The sequence below is a fragment of the Mesoplodon densirostris genome, chromosome 2 (genome assembly GCF_025265405.1).
Source record: "Mesoplodon densirostris isolate mMesDen1 chromosome 2, mMesDen1 primary haplotype, whole genome shotgun sequence".
Classification (NCBI taxonomy): domain Eukaryota; kingdom Metazoa; phylum Chordata; class Mammalia; order Artiodactyla; family Ziphiidae; genus Mesoplodon; species Mesoplodon densirostris.
The window spans coordinates 154,094,626-154,104,543 of record NC_082662.1 but is presented as its reverse complement, the minus strand read 5'-3'; the positions used below and the strand labels follow the sequence as shown (position 1 = coordinate 154,104,543).

Genomic DNA, 9,918 nt, shown 5'->3' with positions numbered 1-9,918 from the left:
ATTAACATCTTAAAAATAGTCAGTATTTTTAAGATGTTAATTCCAATCTATGAATATCAGATATCTTTCCAATTATTTAGTTCTACTTTAATTTACTCAAAAATGTTTTGTATTCCCCACACTCTGTGGCTCTTCACTCGGTTGCAGTGTTTCTTTTTTTCGCCTTCTCTGCCTTTTCTCATCCTTTCTCGCTCTCTGCTCTGCGGTGTGACGAGGCTGAATCCTCTCCGCGCCCAGCCCTCGCCTTTCTTCTGCCCGCGCTGTTGTTCTGTTTCTCTCCTTCGGCCGCCGCCGCCACTGCTCCATAGCTGGTGTCGGTGCCGCACTTTTCCCCCAGCGTCGTCCCCGCAGCCTATGGCCCAGGCCGCCTTGGGTATTTCTGCTCAAGGTAACCACACCCTTCTTTTAAAATTCCGCCTAAAAAGAGAAGACGCTTTACCCGACTCTTTGGGCCGTTATCTCACGGCGAACTTTCTGACCAAGTATACAACTACCCAGAGGGCCTAGGAGAAGTGCTGTATAGAGAGCAGTTCGACTTCAAAGCGGAGCCACCTTGGGAACCTAGATGATGATGGGGGGGTTCCATCTCCTAACTTGTCCATTTTGCTGCATATTCTAAGGACCCAGCTGTAAGGCTTGGTGGCCTGTCTCTTGTTTTTCCTGGTTTATGACTTTCGGCTTTGTGGAATACGGCTGAGATGAAAGGATTTATTGACAATGCAAACTACTCCGTTGGCCCGTTGGATGAAGAAACAAACCTTGGAAATGTTGTTGATAACTATGTTTATGAACATACCCTGACAGGGAAAAATGCATTTTTTGTGGGAGATCTTGGAAAGATTGTGAAGAAACACAGTCAGTGGCAGAACATAGTGGCTCAGATAAAGCCATTCTACATGGTAAAGTGCAACTCCACTCCAGCTGTCTTTGAGATTTTGGCAGCTCTTGGAACTGGATTTGCTTGTTCCAGTAAAACTGAAATGGCTTTAGTGCAAGAATTGGGTGTATCTCCAGAAAACATCATTTACATAAGTCCTTGCAAGCATCTCAGATAAAGTATGCAGCAGAAGTTGGAGTGAATATCATGACATGTGACAATGAAGTCAAATTGAAGAAAATTGCACATGATCACCCAAATGCCAAGGTCTTACTACATATCGCAACAGAAGATAATATTGGAGGTGAAGAGGGTAACAAAGTTTGGCACTACCCTGAAGATGCCTGCCCTGTAGGCATCTTTTGGAATGTGATAAGGAACTTGATGTCCAAATTATTGGGGTTAAATTTGATGTTTCAAGTGCTTGAAAAGAATCTCGCTGTTCCGGGTAAGATGGCGGAAGAGTAAGACGCGGAGATCACCTTCCTCCCCACAGATACACCAGAAATACAGCTACACGTGCAACAACTCCTACAGAACACCTACTGAACGCTGGCAGAAGACCCCAGACCTCCCAAAAGGCAAGAAACTCCCCACATACCTGGGTAGGGCAAAGCAGAGAGATTCCCGCACAGAGGAGCGGTGCCGAGCGGCACTCACCAGCACGAGAGGCTTGTCTGCTCCCCCGCCAGGGCGGGCGGCGCTGGAGCTGAGGCTCGGGCTTCGGTCAGAGCGCAGGGAGAGGACTGGGACTGGCGGCGAGAACTCAGCCTGAAGGGGGCTAATGTGCCACAGCTAGCCGGGAGGGAGTCCGGGAAAACTCTGGAGCTGCCGAAGAGGCAGGAGACTTTTTCTTCCCTCTTGGTTTCCTGGTGCGCGAGGAGAGGGGATTAAGAGCGCCGCGTAAAGGAGCTCCAGAGACGGGCGCGAGTCGCGGCTGAAAGCGCGGAGCCCAGAGACGGGCGTGGGACGCTGGGGCTGCTGCTGCCGCCGCCAAGAAGCCTGTGTGCGAGCGCAGGTCACTGTCCACACCGCCCTTCCGGGAGCCTGTGCAGCCTGCCACTGCCGGGGTCCCGGGATCCAGGGGCGGCTTCCCTGGGAGAACGCACGGCGCGCCTCGGGCTGGTACAACGTCACGCCGACCTCTGCCGCTGCAGGCTCGCCCCGCACTCCGTGCCCCTCCCTCCCGCCCGGCCTGAGTGAGCCAGAGTCCCCGAAGAGGCTGCTCCTTTAACCCTGTCCTGTCTGAGCGAAGAACAGACGCCCTCCGGCGACCTACACGCAGAGGCGGGGCCAAATCCAAAGCTGAGACCCAGGAGCTGTGAGAACGAAGAAGAGAAAGGGAAACCTCTCCCAGCAGCCTCAGAAGCAGCGGATTAAAGCTCCACAATCAACTTCATGTACCCTGCATCTGTGGAATACATGAATAGACAACAAATCATCCCAAATTGAGGAGCCAGGAGTCAGTGCTGTGCCTCTGAGGTGGGAGAGCGAACTTCAGGACACTGGTCCACAAGAGACCTCCCAGCTCCACATAATATCAAACGGCGAAAATCTTCCAGAGATCTCCATCTCAACACCAGCACCCAGCTTCACTCAACGACCAGCAAGCTACAGTGCTGGACACCCTATGCCAAACAACTAGCAAGACAGGAACACAACACCACCCATTAGCAGAGAGGCTGCCTCAAATCATAAAAAGTCCGCAAACACCCCAAAACACACCACCAGACGTGGACCTGCCCACCAGAAAGACAAGATCCAGCCTCATCCACCAGAACACAGGCAGTAGTCCCCTCCACCAAGAAGCCTACACAACCCACTAAACGAACCTTAGCCACTGGGGACAGACACCAAAAACAACGGGAACTACGAACCTGCAGCCTGCAAAGAGGAGACCCCAAACACAGTAACATAAGCAAAATGAGAAGACAGAAAAACACACAGCAGGAGAAGGAGCAAGATAAAAACCCACCAGACCTAACAAATGAAGAGGTAATAGGCAGTCTATCTGAAAAAGAATTCAGAATAATGATGGTAAAGATGATCCAAAATCTTGGAAATAGAATAGACAAAATGCAAGAAACAGTTAACAAGGACCTAGAAGAACTAAAGACGAATCAAGCATCGATTAAAAACACAATAAATGAAATAAAAAATACTCTAGATGGGATCAATAGCAGAATAACTGAGGCAGAAGAACGGATAAGTGAGGTGGAAGATAAAATAGTGGAAATAACTGCTGCACAGCAAAATAAAGAAAAAAGAATGAAAAGAACAGAGGACAGTCTCAGAGACCTCTGGGACAACATTAAACGCACCAACATTCGAATTATAGGGGTTCCAGAAGAAGAAGAGAAAAAGAAAGGGACTGAGAAAATATTTGAAGAGATTATAGTTGAAAACTTCCCTAATATGGGAAAGGAAATAGTTAATCAAGTCCAGGAGGCACAGAGAGTCCCATACAGAATAAATCCAAGGAGAAATACACCAAGACACATATTAATCAAACTGTCAAAAATTAAACACAAAGAAATCATATTAAAAGCAGCAAGGCAAAAACAACAAATAACACACAAGGGAATCCCCATCAGGATAACAGCTGATCTCTCAGCAGAAACTCTACAAGCCAGAAGGGAGTGGCAGGACATACTTAAAGTGATGAAGGAGAAAAACCTGCAACCAAGATTACTCTACCCAGCAAGGATCTCATTCAGATTTGATGGAGAAATTAAAACGTTTACAGACAAGCAAAAGCTGAGAGAGTTCAGCACCACCAAACCAGCTTTACAACAAATGCTAAAGGAACTTCTCTAGGCAAGAAACACAACAGAAGGAAAAGAACTACAATAACGAACCCAAAACAATTAAGAAAATGGGAATAGGAACATACATATCAATAATTACCTTAAATGTAAATGGACTAAATGCTCCCACCAAAAGACACAGACTGGCTGAATGGATACAAAAACAAGACCCATATATATGCTGTCTACAAGAGACCCACTTCAGACCTAGAGACACATACAGACTGAAAGTAAGGGGATGGAAAAAGATATTCCATGCAAATGGAAACCAAAAGAAAGCTGGAGTAGCAATTCTCATATCAGACAAAATAGACTTTAAAATAAAGACTACTAGAAGAGACAAAGAAGGACACTACATAATGATCAAGGGATCAATCCAAGAAGAAGATATAACAATTGTAAATATTTATGCACCAAACATAGGAGCACCTCAATACATAAGGGAAATATTAACAGCCATAAAAGGAGAAATCGACAGTAACACAATCATAGTAGGGGACTTTAACACCCCACTTTCACCAATGGACAGGTCATCCAAAATGAAAATAAATAAGGAAACACAAGCTTTAAATGATACATTAAACAAGATGGACTTAATTGATATTTATAGGACATTCCATCCAAAAACAACAGAATACACATTTTTCTCAAGTGCTCATGGAACATTCTCCAGGATAGATCATATCTTGGGTCACAAATCAAGCCTTGGTAAATTTAAGAAAATTGAAATTGTATCAAGTATCTTTTCCGACCACAATGCTATGAGACTAGATATCAATTACAGGAAAAGAGCTGTAAAACATACAAACACATGGAGGCTAAACAATACACTACTTAATAACGAAGTGATCACTGAAGAAATCAAAGAGGAAATTAAAAAATACCTAGAAACAAATGACAATGGAGACACGACGACCCAAAACCTATGGGATGCAGCAAAAGCAGTTCTAAGAGGGAAGTTTATGGCAATACAATCCCACCTTAAGAAACAGGAAATATCTCGAATAAACAACCTAACCTTGCACCTAAAGCAATTAGAGAAAGAAGAACAAAAACATCCCAAAGTTAGCAGAAGGAAAGAAATCATAAAAATCAGATCAGAAATAAATGAAAAAGAAATGAAGGAAACGATAGCAAAGATCAATAAAAGTAAAAGCTGGTTCTTTGAGAAGATAAACAAAGTTGATAAACCATTAGCCAGACTCATCAAGAAAAAAAGGGAGAAGACTCAAATCAATAGAATTAGAAATGAAAAAGGAGAAGTAACAACTGACACTGCAGAAATACAAAAGATCATGAGAGATTACTATAAGCAACTCTATGCCAATAAAATGGACAACCTGGAAGAAATGGACAAATTCTTAGAAATGCACAACCTGCCAAGACTGAATCAGGAAGAAATAGAAAATATGAATAGACCAATCACAAGCACTGAAATTGAAACTGTCATTAAAAATCTTCCAACAAACAAAAGCCCAGGACCAGATGGCTTCACAGGCGAATTCTATCAAGCATTTAGAGAAGAGCTAACACCTATCCTTCTCAAACTCTTCCAAAATATAGCAGAGGGAGGAACACTCCCAAACTCATTCTACGAGGCCACCATCACCTTGATACCAAAACCAGACAAGGATGTCACAAAGAAAGAAAACTACAGGCCAATATCACTGATGAACATAGATGCAAAAATCCTCAACAAAATACTAGCAAACAGAATCCAACAGCACATTAAAAGGATCATACACCATGATCAAGTGGGGTTTATTCCAGGAATGCAAGGATTCTTCAATATACGCAAATCAATCAATGTGATACACCATATTAACAAGTTGAAGGAGAAAAACCATATGATCATCTCAATAGATGCAGAGAAAGCTTTTGACAAAATTCAACACCCACTTATGATAAAAACCCTGCAGAAAGTAGGCATAGAGGGAACTTTCCTCAACATAATAAAGGCCATATATGACAAACCCACAGCCAGCATCGTCCTCAATGGTGAAAAACTGAAACCATTTCCACTAAGATCAGGAACAAGACAAGGTTGCCCACTCTCACCACTCTTATTCAACATAGTTTTGGAAGTTTTAGCCACAGCAATCAGAGAAGAAAAGGAAATAAAAGGAATCCAAATGGGAAAAGAAGAAGTAAAGCTGTCACTGTTTGCAGATGACATGATACTATACATAGAGAATCCTAAAGATGCTACCAGAAAACTACTAGAGCTAATCAATGAATTTGGTAAAGTAGCAGGATACAAAATTAATGCACAGAAATCTCTGGCATTCCTATATACTAATGATGAAAAATCTGAAAGTGAAATCAAGGAAACACTCCCATTTACCATTGCAACAAAAAGAATAAAATATCTAGGAATAAACCTACCTAAGGAGACAAAAGACCTGTATGCAGAAAATTATAAGACACTGATGAAAGAAATTAAAGATGATACAAATAGATGGAGAGATGTACCATGTTCTTGGATTGGAAGAATCAACATTGTGAAAATGACTCTACTACCCAAAGCAATCTACAGATTCAATGCAATACCTATCAAACTACCAATGGCATTTTTCACAGAACTAGAACAAAAAATTTCACAATTTGTATGGAAACACAAAAGACCCCGAATAGCCAAAGCAATCTTGAGAACGAAAAACGGAGCTGGAGGAATCAGGCTCCCTGACTTCAGACTATACTACAAAGCTACAGTAATCAAGACAGTATGGTACTGGCACAAAAACAGAAAGATAGATCAATGGAACAGGATAGAAAGCCCAGAGATAAACCCACGGACATATGGTCACCTTATCTTTGATAAAGGAGGCAGGAATGTACAGTGGAGAAAGGACAGTCTCTTCAATAAGTGGTGCTGGGAAAACTGGACAGGGACATATAAAAGTATGAGATTAGATCACTCCCTAACACCATACACAAAAATTAGCTCAAAATGGATTAAAGACCTAAATGTAAGGCCAGACACTATCAAACTCCTAGAGGAAAACATAGGCAGAACACTCTATGACATAAATCACAGCAAGATCCTTTTTGACCCACCTCCTAGAGAAATGGAAATAAAGACAAAAATAAACACATGGGACCTAATGAAACTTCAAAGCTTTTGCACAGCAAAGGAAACCATAAACAAGACCAAAAGACAACCCTCAGAATGGGAGAAAATATTTGCAAATGAAGCAACTGACAAAGGATTAATCTCCAAAATTTATAAGCAGCTCATGCAGCTCAATAGCAAAAAAACAAACAACCCAATCCAAAAATGGGCAGAAGACCTAAATAGACATTTCTCCACAGAAGATATACAGACAGCCAACAAACACATGAAAGGATGCTCAACATCTTTACTCATTAGAGAAATGCAAATCAAAACTACAATGAGATATCATCTCACACCAGTCAGAATGGCCATCATCAAAAAATCTAGAAACAATAAATGCTGGAGAGGGTGTGAAAAAAAGGGAACACTCTTGCACTGCTGGTGGGAATGTGAATTGGTACAGCCACTATGGAGAACAGTATGGAGGTTCCTTAAAAAACTACAAATAGAACTACCATATGACCCAGCAATCCCACTACTGGGCATATACCCTGAGAAAACCATAATTCAAAAAGAGACATGTACCAAAATGTTCATAGCAGCCCTATTTACAATAGCCCGGAGATGGAAACAACCTAAGTGTCCATCATCGGATGAATGGATAAAGAAGATGTGGCACATATATACAATGGAATATTATTCAGCCATAAAAAGAAATGAAATTGAGCTATTTGTAATGAGGTGGATGGACCTAGAGTCTGTCATACAGAGTGAAGTAAGTCAGAAAGAGAAAGACAAATACTGTATGCTGACACATATATATGGAATTTAAGAAAAAAATGTCATGAAGAACATAGGGGTAAGACAGGAATAAAGACACAGACCTACTAGAGCATGGACTTGAGGATATGGGGAGGGGGAAGGGTAAGCTGTGACAAAGTGAAAGAGCGGCATGGACATATATACACTACCAAACGTAAGGTAGATAGCTAGTGGGAAGCAGCCGCATAGCACAGGGAGATCAGCTCGGTTCTCTCTGACCGCCTGGAGGGGTGGGATAGGGAGGGTGGGAGGGAGACGCAAAAGGGAGGGGATATGGGAACATATGTATATGTATAACTGATTAAATTTGTAAAATAAAAAAAAAAGAAAAGAAAAAAAAATATAAAATAATGTGACAGACATAGCACAAAGGTTTCAGATTAAAACACAGTTAATGCAAAATACTTAGGAAAGTTTAAAACACAGGCAAAGATACATCAAACAAATACAAAAAGGTCTGGCAAGTAATGTACCCCATGGGGAAAATAGTCAATATATCGTAATATCTTTGTACAGTGACAGAGAGTAACTAGACTTACGGTGGTGATCATTTTGTAATGTATAAAAATATTGAATCATGATGCTGCACACCTAAAACTAATATAATATTGTAAGTTAATTTTACTTCAATTAAAAAAAAAAGAAGAAGGCCTGGCAATACTCATAGCAGAAAGCAGAAAAGTGGAATCCAAGGCTTAAGTCTTCAACAAGACAAAGAGAATCATTTTCTATGAATAAGAGGTAAAAGATGAATGAAGAAATATTAAAGCTTGTCATGTAATTTTCTAAATACACAATTGTAGCAATATGTTTGTGAGTTCCTATTGCTCTGTCACCAAATGAACAATAAATACATTTATTAAAAAAAAAAAAAAAAGAATCTCAAGTATATGTACATGCTCTATCTGATGCTCGATGTGTATTTGATGTGGCTGGAGAATTTGGCTTCACAATGAACATGTTAGACATTGGTGGAGGCTTCACAGGAAACGAATTTCGATTGGAAGAGGCTAATCATGTTATCAGCTCTTTGTTGGATGTCTACTTTCCTGAAGGATCTGACATTAAGATAATGTCTGAACCTGGAAGCTACTCTGTGTCTTCTGCATTTACACTTGCAGTTAATATCATTGCAAAGACAGTTGTTGAAAATAAGTTTTCCTCTGGAGTAGGAAAAACCGTAAGTGATGAACCAGGCTTCGTGTATTATATGAATGATGGGGTTTATGGTTCTTTTGCAAGTAAACTGTCTGAGGACTTAAATACCATTCCAGAGGTTCACAAGAAATACAAGGAAGATGAGCCTCTGTTTACAAGCAGCCTTTGGGGTCCATCCTGTGACGAGCTTGATCAAATTGTGGAAAACTGTCTTCTTCCTGAGCTGAATGTGGGAGATTGGCTTATCTTTGATAACATGGGAGCAGATTCTTTCACGAACCATCTGCTTTTAATGATTTTCAGAGGCCAGCTATTTATTTATTTTTTTTATTTTTAATTTTAAAAATTTTTTAGTTTTTTCATTTTTTTTTTGCGGTACGCGGGCCTTGCACTGTTGTGGCCTCTCCCGCTGCGGAACACAGGCTCCGGACGCGCAGGCTCAGTGGCCATGGCTCACGGGCCCAGCCACTCCATGGCATGTGGGATCTTCCCGGACCAGGGCACGAACCCATGTCCCCTGCATCGGCAGGCGGACTCTCAACCACTGCGCTACCAGGGAAGCCCCCAGCTATTTATTATATGATGTCATACGGTGATTGGTATGAGATGCAAGATTCTGGAATTACTTCAGACACAATGATGAAGAACTTCTTTGTACCTTCTTGCATTCAGTTGAGCCAAGAAGACAGCTTTTCCACTGAAGCTTAAGCAGGCATTAACGCTTTTCTAGATCTGAAGTTGCAGGTTAAGCTTGTCTGGTCTACATTCCAGTGTGGAAAAAATTTGAATAATCTTATTCAGTTAATTCTCTTGGAAACAAAAACTACTAGTAATTGCTATTTGGGACCAGACAAAATTAGCTCTCATCTATAATTCACTGGGGGTAATTGAGATGAAGATAATGTATCCACATTTAAACTTACCAGTTTGCTCTACCCCTTAAGCGTTTAAAATAAAATATGCAACAAAATGGATGACTTAGTGGAGATGGAAGCCCATTAATTGGGTTCCTCGTTAAACCGTTTACATACAAATACACAGTTTTTATACTAAGGATTTGTGTTAAAAAGTCTTGTAAAGTTAATGTCTTTCACCCAGATATATCAAATATCAGTGGAAGACCAGTGTGACTTCATTAGATATGTTTAGCGTATTTAGAATGTGTAAATTTGTGCTTTGAACTGTAGTTTAATAAATGT

General features: G+C 41.1%; 1 pseudogene; it reads left to right on the top strand.

The window, feature by feature from the left end:
* Nucleotides 1–346: 346 nt before the first annotated feature.
* Nucleotides 347–9,427, top strand: LOC132483254 (antizyme inhibitor 1-like; annotated as a pseudogene).
* The last annotated feature ends 491 nt before the right edge of the window (nucleotides 9,428–9,918 follow it).